This window comes from Melanerpes formicivorus, unplaced genomic scaffold (genome assembly GCF_026170545.1).
Source record: "Melanerpes formicivorus ecotype bairdi unplaced genomic scaffold, bMelFor1.0.p_v2 SCAF_25, whole genome shotgun sequence".
Classification (NCBI taxonomy): Eukaryota; Metazoa; Chordata; class Aves; order Piciformes; family Picidae; genus Melanerpes; species Melanerpes formicivorus.
Window position 1 is genome coordinate 12,912,735 of NW_027142377.1, and position 13,257 is coordinate 12,925,991.

Genomic DNA, 13,257 nt, shown 5'->3' on the forward strand with positions numbered 1-13,257 from the left:
ATTAGTAGCAGAAGAAAGGGCCCCTTGATTCCAGTATTTCTTGCTGTAGTTCAGAGGTAGAGTTGGCTTTCCCTCTGACCTTTTATACTTTTACTTTGTGTTAAGTGGAACCCAAAACTGAATAGGATACTTTGTGTAAAGCTTGAGCAGCCCTTAACTTTCGAATTATTATACTGCATGCACTACTGCTTTGCAACATTCACAGGACTGTGGTGGTGTCAGACAGTTCACTTGCATTTAGCTCCTCAGGGGCCAGGCCTTCCTTTGGGCTGATAGTCTTGGCCAAAGCTGCAATGTTCAGTCCTTGCTGTGAAAGGCAGGAGGTGCTGGCTGGGCAGTTTGCTTTATTTTGTGCCTTTCTGGGGGCGAATCAAAGGGAGTGGGGGGATTGTGGGTGGGCTGGTTCTGCCACGTGGGGCAGGGGGCTGCTGCAGCAGAGGAGCAGGTGAGCGAGGGCTGGGGGCCCCCCCCTAAAGTGCTGAAAATTCTCCGAGGGCACCACACTATCTTTGAAAGTGTAAGTACTGGGGTGAGGCGAGGCGGAGGCAAACCTCTGGTTTGCAGCTGGAGAGGGAGGGCTTGGAGTGACTGGTGCGTAAGAAAGCTTTGGAAACGACCCCTGTCTGCCCTCTCTGCTTCTAAAAGGCTTTTAGCATTGGAAAATAAAACCCACGTGGGGGCCCGGCTGCTGCCCACGCCCAGGGAGGTGCTCAGTGCTGCCACCCGGTGTGTAACGGCCGGCAGTGCAGCCGTGCCGTGGCGTGTGTCGCCCCGGGGGAGCTCAATGCTGCCACCCGGTGTGTACTGGCCGGCAGTGCAGCCGTGCCGCGGCGTGTGCCGCCCCGGGGGAGCTAATTTCTGCAGCCTAACTGCGCTGAATGCTCGAAAATTCTTAGGGGGAGAGCGGAGAGCTTGACTCGAGCGTCGCTATGGATCCGGCGCCTGCGCCCTAGCCCGGATCTGCTTCCCAGTCGCTTCCAGTTCTCTGCCAGTCCTTTGGTGGGGGGAAACTGTTGGGACCGGGAGGGCACCGGGAGGAGGCCATTACTGTGTAGTTTGGTAATACCGACGGCTGCAGCTGGTGCTGAGCTAAATAGAATGATCACAGAAGGCTTTTGCTCTGAAGCCAGAGCTGCCTGCTGGCAGAACGAACGTTTTTCTGACAGCTCTTGGAGGAACATTTCTGTACAGGTGTTCCCCAGGGCTCCTCAGCTGCTCAGAACTCAACGTGTTGTCTTGGAGGGGAATAAAACCCAATGGAAAGCTGAGCGTGAGGTGACAACGCAGGCACCGCCCCCCCCGGCGTGTCACCGCCCCCCCAGCGTGGCACCGCCCCCCTCAGCGTGGCACCGCCCCCTCGAGCGTGGCACCGCCTCCCCCAGCGTGGCACCGCCCCCCCCAGCGTGTCACCGCCCCCCTCCAGCGTGTCACCGCCCCCCTCCAGCGTGTCACCGCCCCCCTCCAGCGTGTCACCGCCCCCCCCCAGCGTGTCACCGCCCCCCCAGCGTGTCACCGCCCCCCTCCAGCGTGTCACCGCCCCCCTCCAGCGTGTCACCGCCCCCCTCCAGCGTGTCACCGCCCCCCTCCAGCGTGTCACCGCCCCCCTCCAGCGTGTCACCGCCCCCCTCCAGCGTGTCACCGCCCCCCCCAGCGTGTCACCGCCCCCCCAGCGTGTCACCGCCCCCCTCCAGCGTGTCACCGCCCCCCCCAGCGTGGCACCGCCCCCCAGCGTGGCACCGCCCCCCCAGCGTGGCACCGCCCCCGCCCAGCGTGTCACCACCCCCCTCCAGCGTGTCACCGCCCCCCAGCCTGAACCCCACCCCCCAGCATGGCACCGCCCTCAACAGCATGGCGCCAGATGCTTTCAGGGTTGTGGCTGGTAGAGGTTGCAGCTCTTCTGCTGTGTCCCAGGTCAGTGCCAGTCTCTGCTGCTTTGTGGGGTTTCTCTATAGCAGCCGCTGGAGGTGCGCGGGGCTTGGGGGGGTGGCCACCGGCGGGGCAGCGCGGGGCTTTTGGGGGGGGGGGGGGGGGGGGGCGTGTCCGGGCTTGACCGGTGGGGCTCTGCGGGGGTGGCGGCTGCTGCCTCAACCGTACCCAGAGGCCCCGTGGGAGCTCAATGCTGCCACCCTGTGTGTAATGGCCGGCAGTGCAGCCGTGCCGCGGCGTGTGCCGCCCCGGGGGAGCTCAATGCTGCCACCCGGTGTGTAATGGCCGGCAGTGCAGCCGTACCGCGGCGTATAGCGCCCCGTGGGAGCTCAGTGCTCAACCCTGTGTGTAATGGCCGCAGTGCAGCCGTGCCGCGGCGTGTGCCGCCCCGTGGGAGCTAATTTCTGCAGCCTAACTGCGCCGAATGCTCGAAAATTCTTAAGGGAAGAGCGGAGAGCGGAGAGCTTGACTCGAGTGTCGCTATGGATCCGGCGCCTGCGCCCTAGCCCGGCTCTGCTGGCGCCACAGGGGCAGTGTTCCGGTGGTCGCTATGGATCCGGCGCCTGCGCCCTAGCCCGGCTCTGCTCGCGCCAGGGGGGCAGCGTCCCGGTGGTCGCTATGGATCCGGCGCCTGCGCCCTAGCCCGGCTCTGCTGGCGCCAGAGGGGCGGCGTCCCGGTGGTCGCTATGGATCCGGCGCCTGCGCCCTAGCCCGGCTCTGCTCGCGCCAGGGGGGCAGCGTCCCGGTGGTCGCTATGGAAAAAAAATCCATCTGAAAAAAGAAGTAGCAGAGAAGGAAAGCTGAAGCTGCAAAGATTGCAGTCCCCTCAGTTCTGGTTGTAGCCGGGTGGGGGTTGGTCTCTTCTCCCAGGCAAGCAGCACCAGAACAAGAGGACACAGTCTCAAGCTGTGCCAGGGGAGGTTTAGGCTGGATGTTAGGAAGAGGCTTACAGCTTGGCCAAAGACTCTTCCGGTCCCTGTCTTCTGGTCGTGACCAGCAGCGTGCACGGGTGGCCAAGAAGGCCACTGGCAACCTGGCCAATATCAGGATCAGAGTGGCCAGCAGGAGCAGGGAGGTCATTCTGCCCCTGCACTTGGCACTGGTTAGGGCACACCTTGAGTCCCGTGTCCAGTTCTGGGCCCCTCCGTTTAAGCAAGACGTTGAGTTGCTGGAAGGTGTCCGGAGAAGGGCAACAAAGCTGGGGAGGGCTTTGGAGCACAGGCCTGTGAGGAGAGGCTGAGGGAGCTGGGGTTGCTTAGCCTGGAGAAGAGGAGGCTCAGGGGAGACCTTCTTGCTTTCTACGACTCCCTGAAGGGAGGTTGTAGCCAGGTGGGGGTTGGTCTCTTCTTCCAGGCAAGCAGCACCAGAACAAGAGGACACAGTCTCAAGCTGTGCCAGGGGAGGTTTAGGCTAGAGGTTAGGAAGAGGTTCTGCACAGAGAGAGTGATTGCCCATTGGAATGGGCTGCCCAGGGAGGTGGTGGAGTCACCATCTTTGGAGGTGTTCAGGAGGAGACTGGATAGGGTGCTTGGTTGCATGGTTTAGTTGATTAGGTGGTGTTGGATGATAGCTTGGACACGATGATCTTGAAGGTCTCTTCCAACCTGGTCCATTCCATCCCATTCCAATCAACTAAACCATGGCACTGAGTGCCTCATCCAGTCTCTTTCTAAACACTCCCAGTGATGGTGACTCCACCACCTCCCTGGGCAGCACATTCCAAAGGCCAATCTCTCTTTCAACCTGCTCTATTCTATTCTATGAAGACCTTCTTCCTAACATCCTGGTTTCATTGGTGAGAGCAACAGACTTGGTTGCTGCCACCCGCTGCTAAGGGGTCTGAGTGGCCCCCAAATGGGGTTTGGAGGCAGGTAAAGGTTTCTTTTGGCGTGTGAAGGGGTTTTGTGGGCATCTAGAAGGGGTGTGGAGCCCCCTGAAAGGGTCTGGGATAGTGTCAGGGGGTTCTGGGCTGGTCTACCAGCGGGTCTGGGGACATTAGAAGCGTCTGGGGGTACCTAAAATGGAGCTGGGCGTATGAGATGGGGGGTTTGGGTGCCTCCAAAGGGGTTTTGTGGGCATCTAAGTTGGGGAATCTGGGGGGGTCCTGAAGGAGTTGGGGGGTTCTCGTCAAGCTATGAGCAGACACACAGAGAGATGTTAACGGACTTTCTTTGATCATTCCAGGTCTGGTGTGCTGGGACTGGCAGGATCTTCCTGAGCTGTCCATGTACAGTTTCTGTCGACACTCTTCAGCTCGTACATCCGGTTTGCTGACAGAGGGTGTGGGGTTTGTGGGGCCCGGCAGCGAGAGCTTTCCAAAGAGGAGCTCTTCAGGGCAGCTCCAAGGTTAGGTTTGGATTCTCCTGGAGTCGCACACAGAACGACTCTCACGATTCCAGTGGTCTAATTTCATAGCTGCATTTTCATCTCTCTGCCTAGGTGACAGGACGACCTCACTAATGAAGAGAGATAGCCTGAGCTCTGCAGGAACCTTGAACCCAAGCAGCCAGTGCCTTCTGTGAGTACAAGCTGTCCTTGCTCAACGTGGAAGTAGTTGAGAGCTGAAGCCAGACCACACCATAATTCCCTCAGCTTCCTCTTCTGCAGATTAAACAGTCCCAGTTCCCTCAGCCACTCCTCATAAGACTTGTTATCCAGACCCCTCACCAGCTTTGTGGCCCTTCTCTGGACTCACTCTCTCACAAGGGGTGTCCTGGGGAACACCACTTGTGCCCGGCCGGCCACCGGCTGGGTTTAACTCTGTTCCCCACCGCTCTTGGGGCCTGGCCATCCATCCTGTTCTGCTGTCCAGCAGTCCCTTTGAAAAAAAATCCATCTGAAAAAAGAAGTAGCAGAGAAGGAAAGCTGAAGCTGCAAAGACTGCAGTCCCCTCAGTTCTGGTTGTAGCCAGGTGGGGGTTGGTCTCTTCTCCCAGGCAAGCAGCACCAGAGCAAGAGGACACAGTCTCAAGCTGTGCCAGGGGAGGTTTAGGCTGGATGTTAGGAAGAAGGTCTTCATAGAATAGAATAGAGCAGGTTGAAAGAGAGATTGGCCTTTGGAATGTGCTGCTCAGTGAGGTGGTGCCCAGGGAGTCACCATCACTGGAAGTGTTTAGAAAGAGACTGGATGAGGCACTCAGTGCCATGGTTTAGTTGATTAGATGGTGTTGGAATGGAATGGTATGGAATGGAACGGAATAGAAAAGAATAGACCAGACCGAGTTGGAAGAGACCTTCAAGATCATCGTGTCCAACCTATCATCCAACACCACCTAATCAACTAAACCATGCAACCAAGCACCCTATCCAGTCTCCTCCTGAACACCTCCAAAGATGGTGACTCCACCACCTCCCTGGGCAGCCCATTCCAATGGGCCATCACTCTCTCTGTGCAGAACCTCTTCCTAACCTCTAGCCTAAACCTCCCCTGGTGCAGCCTGAGACTGTGTCCTCTTGCTGGGCCCGGTGATGATCAAAGTTCTTTTCCAACCTGCTTACTCCTGTTTGGGTTTATTCTCCTGTATGAATTGTCAGTTCAAAGCACTCGAGAGAAATGATGTGATGGCTGTGCTGCAAAGCATCAGACTGGGGACCGAAAGACAACCTCCTGTGGATCGATGTACCGGGATATTCCAGGAACCTCTGTGCTGCCATAGACCTGGACTTAAACTCGTTCCAGATGCCGCGGTGTGTTCCACATGACAATCGCACTCGGCACGTGAAGAGTGGCCAAGAGACTTCCCTTGTTTCCTTTGTGGAAGGCTTTTGTTTGTCCCCCGGCCCCGGGGGCCGTGTTCCTCTCGGGCAGGCTGCGGACGAGGCTGCCCTCGGCAGCAGGCGTGCCGCAAGCGGAGCGGCGAAGCTGTGTTCCTGGCAGTTCTCTCTCCGCCTGGATCAGGACAAAGGTACCGGCTGACAAGGACTTGCACTGACACAGGGTCAGAGAGCTGAGAGCACCAAAGGGTTTAATTGGTGAGAGCAACAGACTTGGTTGCTGCCACCCGCTGCTAAGGGGTCTGAGTGGGCCCCAAATGGGGTTTGGAGGCAGGTAAAGGTTTCTTTTGGCGTGTGAAGGGGTTTTGTGGGCATCTAGAAGGGGTGTGGAGCCCCCTGAAAGGGTCTGGGATAGTGTCAGGGGGTTCTGGGCTGGTCCACCAGCGGGTCTGGGGACATTAGAAGCGTCTGGGGGTACCTAAAACGGAGCTGGGCGTATCAGATGGGGGGTTTGGGTGCCTCCAAAGGGGTTTTGTGGGCATCTAAGTTGGGGAATCTGTGGGGGTCCTGAAGGAGTTGGGGGGTTCTCAGTGAGGTTTTGGAGTCTCTATGGAGTGCCTGCAGTCTCCTGGAGTGCCTGTGCTTGAAACCCCCCAGAGGCCGCGCAGAGTGGTGCTCACAGTAGCTCTGCAAGCCTGCCATGGGCTCAGGAGGCTGTGCAGCGGTTAAACCTTTTCTTTTGCTCAAGCACAATCTTTCTGAATTCTTTTCTTGGATTTTTTTTTTCCCAGGGTGATGTGAAACTGTCTGATTTTGGGCTAAGCACAGCTGTTCAGAAGTCTCAGAGACCTGAGCTCTACAGGAACCTTGAACCCAAGCAGCCAGTGCCTTCTGTGAGTACAAGCTGTCCTTGTTCAACGTGGAACTAGTTGAGAGCTGAAGCCAGACCACACCATAATTCCCTTAGCTTCCTCTTCTGCAGATTAAACAGTCCCAGTTCCCTCAGCCACTCCTCATAAGACTTGTTATCCAGACCCCTCACCAGCTTTGTGGCCCTTCTCTGGACTCACTCTCTCACAAGGGGTGTCCTGGGGAACACCACTTGTGCCCGGCCGGCCACCGGCTGGGTTTAACTCTGTTCCCCACCGCTCTTGGGGCCTGGCCATCCATCCTGTTCTGCTGTCCAGCAGTCCCTTTGAAAAAAAATCCATCTGAAAAAAGAAGTAGCAGAGAAGGAAAGCTGAAGCTGCAAAGACTGCAGTCCCCTCAGTTCTTGTGGTACCCTCTGTGAGATCCTAAGCCACCTGAACTGAGCCGGTCAGGCAGCCAAGCTAGTGCAGCAGTGTCTTCTGGAGAGTTGATAGGAGCCAGTTCTGTGGGGTTTGTTGAAGTGAGTGGCCAGTCGTTCTACATGAACAATTGTCTTGGTGCTAGCAAGCAGGAGGCTCTGAAGTGTGGTACTTTGAGAGCTCCATTCATACTTGCCCTTCAGGAGGAGCCAGCTCTTTCATTGAAGGATCTTCCTGAGCTGTCCAAGTACAATTTCTGTTGACACTTTTCAGCTCTTACATCCAGGTTGCTGACAGAGGATGTTGGGTTTGTGGGCCCTGGCAGCGACAGTTTTCCAAAGAGGAGCTCTAAGGCCAGCTGCAAGGTTAGGTTTGGATTCTCCAGGGGTGCCTGTGCTTGAAAGCCCCCCAGAGGCCGTGCAGAGTGGTGCTCGCAGTAGCTCTGTGCAAGTCTGCCATGGGCTCAGGAGGCCAGTATCTAGAGAGAGGGAGAGGGAAGGACAGTGACACTTCTAAGACAGTTTTAAAGAAATAATTATGAGAAGAGGCAAATTAATTCTGGGGACTCATGTGATATATCTGTTTAAGAGAAAAAAAAATGAAGGAGGTTTCTGACCATAACCAGGCTGACAAAGCACAGTAATGTGGTTTCCTATGGGATTCAACTCCTCCTGCATTGCACAGGACACTTCAACAGCTGTCCTGACAAGCTCTAAGTAATGAACTTAATCCACCCTGTGCAAGCAATGGGGCAAAAGATTACAAAATCCATGTATGCAATTGAGATGTGTTACATTGGGACGCCCAGGATACACCTCATCAAGCTCTCCTAGTTTTTAGACGCAAGATGGAAGAAGGAAGGGGGAAGACAGAGCAGAAGGTCTATTTAAATATGAAACTCCTAGGCTGAAAGAAAAGAAAAACATTTTAAAGAGCACTCAGTGAGACTCTGTCACCAGCATAGCTAATCACAGAATCACTGAGTGTTAGGGGTTGGAAGGGACCCCAAAATAGCATCCGGTCCAACCCCTGTGCCGGTGCAGGATCACCTGGGGCAGGTTTTGAATGTCTCCAGAGACTCCACTAACTCTCTGGGCAGCCTGCTCCAGGGCTCTGGCACACACAGTGAAAAGGTTTTCCCTTCTGTTCCTGTGGAACTTCCTCCTTTTATTCGTCGGACACAGCGAAGCCGCTCGGTCGTGTTGCTGCGGCAAGGTGACCCACCCTGTAGTTCAGGGCCTGGGTCTCTGCCTTCATGGCAGCCTGTTCCCTTGGCACCCTGTCAGCTTAACAGCCCTGTACCTGGGGTCTGTGTGACGAGTTGTGGAGCCCTCCATTCCCCCTTCTGTCCCCAGCAGCAGCCCAAGGTCCCTGTAAGCAGGGCTGGGGAGGCTGCTTTAGGCAGCTAACAGGAACCAACCTTGCCTGGCCCTTAGGGGGCTGAGGTCAGTCCCTGGGCTCCTGAAGAGGTGGTGTTGCGCTGCTGCCAGGAGGGCCGGCCCGTAGGTGGGGCACGGGCCAGAGCCTGTGGCTCTCTGTGGGGCTTTTTGGGAGTGCTGCTGAGGCCTCACTCTGTCCTGTTGGCATCCTTTGTCAGGGTAGCCAGATCCTAGGCCTGATGTCTATCGTTAGCTCAATCGCAGAATTTCCTCGTCTGCTGTTCCTGTCCGTAAATTTTTGCCAGTGCTTCTGTAATAAAAAGGTTTTTATTTCTCCTGTAACTTGCAAGCTGGTGACCTCCTTAGGAGCACCACTGTGTTGTTCACAAAGTTCTTTGCTGTTGCAAAGCTGGGAGAAGTGTGAGGTTCAGCTGATGAAGTTTCTCTCTTTTAGAAGTGTCTGCTCAGCCGTCCTCTTCCTGGATCTCGGAGCTTTGTCTCTCCCTGTTTGCGGTGCCCCGACAAGGACTTGTGCCGACACATCCTCGGGAAGCTGAAACCACCAAAGGGTTTAATGGGTTTGAGACAAAATTCACCCAACTCCTTCTGCGGTGGTGTACGGGAAAGAGTCGGTAGGGGAAGCCGCAGGACAGCCTGCAGCAAAGCTCAGGACTTGTTCCCTCGCCTCTTCCTTCTGCGCGTGTCCTCGTCGGCCGCCTGTAAGCGAGACGCTTCGCCAGCTGGCTTGTTTGAATTCAGTAAAGTTATGGCATGGAAGTTATCTGGTAGGAGTCGTTGCTAAACAGATGTAGTTGAAGCTTTGTATCTTCCGTTCTCTCTACGAGTTATTCTAATCTTGCCCTGTTGGTTTAGCCCATCAGTTTTCATGTTCTCTTCATCTATTAGTAGCAGAAGAAAGGGCCCCTTGATTCCAGTATTTCTTGCTGTAGTTCAGAGGTAGAGTTGGCTTTCCCTCTGACCTTTTATACTTTTACTTTGTGTTAAGTGGAACCCAAAACTGAATAGGATACTTTGTGTAAAGCTTGAGCAGCCCTTAACTTTCGAATTATTATACTGCATGCACTACTGCTTTGCAACATTCACAGGACTGTGGTGGTGTCAGACAGTTCACTTGCATTTAGCTCCTCAGGGGCCAGGCCTTCCTTTGGGCTGATAGTCTTGGCCAAAGCTGCAATGTTCAGTCCTTGCTGTGAAAGGCAGGAGGTGCTGGCTGGGCAGTTTGCTTTATTTTGTGCCTTTCTGGGGGCGAATCAAAGGGAGTGGGGGGATTGTGGGTGGGCTGGTTCTGCCACGTGGGGCAGGGGGCTGCTGCAGCAGAGGAGCAGGTGAGCGAGGGCTGGGGGCCCCCCCCTAAAGTGCTGAAAATTCTCCGAGGGCACCACACTATCTTTGAAAGTGTAAGTACTGGGGTGAGGCGAGGCGGAGGCAAACCTCTGGTTTGCAGCTGGAGAGGGAGGGCTTGGAGTGACTGGTGCGTAAGAAAGCTTTGGAAACGACCCCTGTCTGCCCTCTCTGCTTCTAAAAGGCTTTTAGCATTGGAAAATAAAACCCACGTGGGGGCCCGGCTGCTGCCCACGCCCAGGGAGGTGCTCAGTGCTGCCACCCGGTGTGTAACGGCCGGCAGTGCAGCCGTGCCGTGGCGTGTGTCGCCCCGGGGGAGCTCAATGCTGCCACCCGGTGTGTACTGGCCGGCAGTGCAGCCGTGCCGCGGCGTGTGCCGCCCCGGGGGAGCTAATTTCTGCAGCCTAACTGCGCTGAATGCTCGAAAATTCTTAGGGGGAGAGCGGAGAGCTTGACTCGAGCGTCGCTATGGATCCGGCGCCTGCGCCCTAGCCCGGATCTGCTTCCCAGTCGCTTCCAGTTCTCTGCCAGTCCTTTGGTGGGGGGAAACTGTTGGGACCGGGAGGGCACCGGGAGGAGGCCATTACTGTGTAGTTTGGTAATACCGACGGCTGCAGCTGGTGCTGAGCTAAACAGAATGATCACAGAAGGCTTTTGCTCTGAAGCCAGAGCTGCCTGCTGGCAGAACGAACGTTTTTCTGACAGCTCTTGGAGGAACATTTCTGTACAGGTGTTCCCCAGGGCTCCTCAGCTGCTCAGAACTCAACGTGTTGTCTTGGAGGGGAATAAAACCCAATGGAAAGCTGAGCGTGAGGTGACAACGCAGGCACCGCCCCCCCCGGCGTGTCACCGCCCCCCCAGCGTGGCACCGCCCCCTCAGCGTGGCACCGCCCCCTCGAGCGTGGCACCGCCTCCCCCAGCGTGGCACCGCCCCCCCCAGCGTGTCACCGCCCCCCTCCAGCGTGTCACCGCCCCCCCCCAGCGTGTCACCGCCCCCCCCAGCGTGTCACCGCCCCCCTCCAGCGTGTCACCGCCCCCCTCCAGCGTGTCACCGCCCCCCTCCAGCGTGTCACCGCCCCCCTCCAGCGTGGCACCGCCCCCCTCCAGCGTGTCACCGCCCCCCTCCAGCGTGTCACCGCCCCCCCAGCGTGGCACCGCCCCCCTCCAGCGTGTCACCGCCCCCCTCCAGCGTGTCACCGCCCCCCTCCAGCGTGTCACCGCCCCCCCCAGCGTGGCACCGCCCCCCAGCGTGGCACCGCCCCCCCAGCGTGGCACCGCCCCCGCCCAGCGTGTCACCACCCCCCTCCAGCGTGTCACCGCCCCCCAGCCTGAACCCCACCCCCCAGCATGGCACCGCCCTCAACAGCATGGCGCCAGATGCTTTCAGGGTTGTGGCTGGTAGAGGTTGCAGCTCTTCTGCTGTGTCCCAGGTCAGTGCCAGTCTCTGCTGCTTTGTGGGGTTTCTCTATAGCAGCCGCTGGAGGTGCGCGGGGCTTGGGGGGGTGGCCACCGGCGGGGCAGCGCGGGGCTTTTGGGGGGGGGGGGGGGGGGGCGTGTCCGGGCTTGACCGGTGGGGCTCTGCGGGGGTGGCGGCTGCTGCCTCAACCGTACCCAGAGGCCCCGTGGGAGCTCAATGCTGCCACCCTGTGTGTAATGGCCGGCAGTGCAGCCGTGCCGCGGCGTGTGCCGCCCCGGGGGAGCTCAATGCTGCCACCCGGTGTGTAATGGCCGGCAGTGCAGCCGTACCGCGGCGTATAGCGCCCCGTGGGAGCTCAGTGCTCAACCCTGTGTGTAATGGCCGCAGTGCAGCCGTGCCGCGGCGTGTGCCGCCCCGTGGGAGCTAATTTCTGCAGCCTAACTGCGCCGAATGCTCGAAAATTCTTAAGGGAAGAGCGGAGAGCGGAGAGCTTGACTCGAGTGTCGCTATGGATCCGGCGCCTGCGCCCTAGCCCGGCTCTGCTGGCGCCACAGGGGCAGTGTTCCGGTGGTCGCTATGGATCCGGCGCCTGCGCCCTAGCCCGGCTCTGCTCGCGCCAGGGGGGCAGCGTCCCGGTGGTCGCTATGGATCCGGCGCCTGCGCCCTAGCCCGGCTCTGCTGGCGCCAGAGGGGCGGCGTCCCGGTGGTCGCTATGGATCCGGCGCCTGCGCCCTAGCCCGGCTCTGCTCGCGCCAGGGGGGCAGCGTCCCGGTGGTCGCTATGGAAAAAAAATCCATCTGAAAAAAGAAGTAGCAGAGAAGGAAAGCTGAAGCTGCAAAGATTGCAGTCCCCTCAGTTCTGGTTGTAGCCGGGTGGGGGTTGGTCTCTTCTCCCAGGCAAGCAGCACCAGAACAAGAGGACACAGTCTCAAGCTGTGCCAGGGGAGGTTTAGGCTGGATGTTAGGAAGAGGCTTACAGCTTGGCCAAAGACTCTTCCGGTCCCTGTCTTCTGGTCGTGACCAGCAGCGTGCACGGGTGGCCAAGAAGGCCACTGGCAACCTGGCCAATATCAGGATCAGAGTGGCCAGCAGGAGCAGGGAGGTCATTCTGCCCCTGCACTTGGCACTGGTTAGGGCACACCTTGAGTCCCGTGTCCAGTTCTGGGCCCCTCCGTTTAAGCAAGACGTTGAGTTGCTGGAAGGTGTCCGGAGAAGGGCAACAAAGCTGGGGAGGGGTTTGGAGCACAGGCCTGTGAGGAGAGGCTGAGGGAGCTGGGGTTGCTTAGCCTGGAGAAGAGGAGGCTCAGGGGAGACCTTCTTGCTTTCTACGACTCCCTGAAGGGAGGTTGTAGCCAGGTGGGGGTTGGTCTCTTCTTCCAGGCAAGCAGCACCAGAACAAGAGGACACAGTCTCAAGCTGTGCCAGGGGAGGTTTAGGCTAGAGGTTAGGAAGAGGTTCTGCACAGAGAGAGTGATTGCCCATTGGAATGGGCTGCCCAGGGAGGTGGTGGAGTCACCATCTTTGGAGGTGTTCAGGAGGAGACTGGATAGGGTGCTTGGTTGCATGGTTTAGTTGATTAGGTGGTGTTGGATGATAGCTTGGACACGATGATCTTGAAGGTCTCTTCCAACCTGGTCCATTCCATCCCATTCCAATCAACTAAACCATGGCACTGAGTGCCTCATCCAGTCTCTTTCTAAACACTCCCAGTGATGGTGACTCCACCACCTCCCTGGGCAGCACATTCCAAAGGCCAATCTCTCTTTCAACCTGCTCTATTCTATTCTATGAAGACCTTCTTCCTAACATCCTGGTTTCATTGGTGAGAGCAACAGACTTGGTTGCTGCCACCCGCTGCTAAGGGGTCTGAGTGGCCCCCAAATGGGGTTTGGAGGCAGGTAAAGGTTTCTTTTGGCGTGTGAAGGGGTTTTGTGGGCATCTAGAAGGGGTGTGGAGCCCCCTGAAAGGGTCTGGGATAGTGTCAGGGGGTTCTGGGCTGGTCTACCAGCGGGTCTGGGGACATTAGAAGCGTCTGGGGGTACCTAAAATGGAGCTGGGCGTATGAGATGGGGGGTTTGGGTGCCTCCAAAGGGGTTTTGTGGGCATCTAAGTTGGGGAATCTGGGGGGGTCCTGAAGGAGTTGGGGGGTTCTCGTCAAGCTATGAGCAGACA

General features: G+C 57.7%; 1 long non-coding RNA gene across 1 annotated transcript; it reads left to right on the forward strand.

Moving 5' to 3' along the window:
• The first annotated feature begins 4,071 nt into the window (after positions 1-4,071).
• Positions 4,072-5,894, forward strand: LOC137448655 (uncharacterized). Its single transcript, XR_010989180.1, has 3 exons — positions 4,072-4,272; positions 4,366-4,444; positions 5,460-5,894. It is a non-coding gene; the product is annotated as an uncharacterized lncRNA (long non-coding RNA).
• The last annotated feature ends 7,363 nt before the right edge of the window (positions 5,895-13,257 follow it).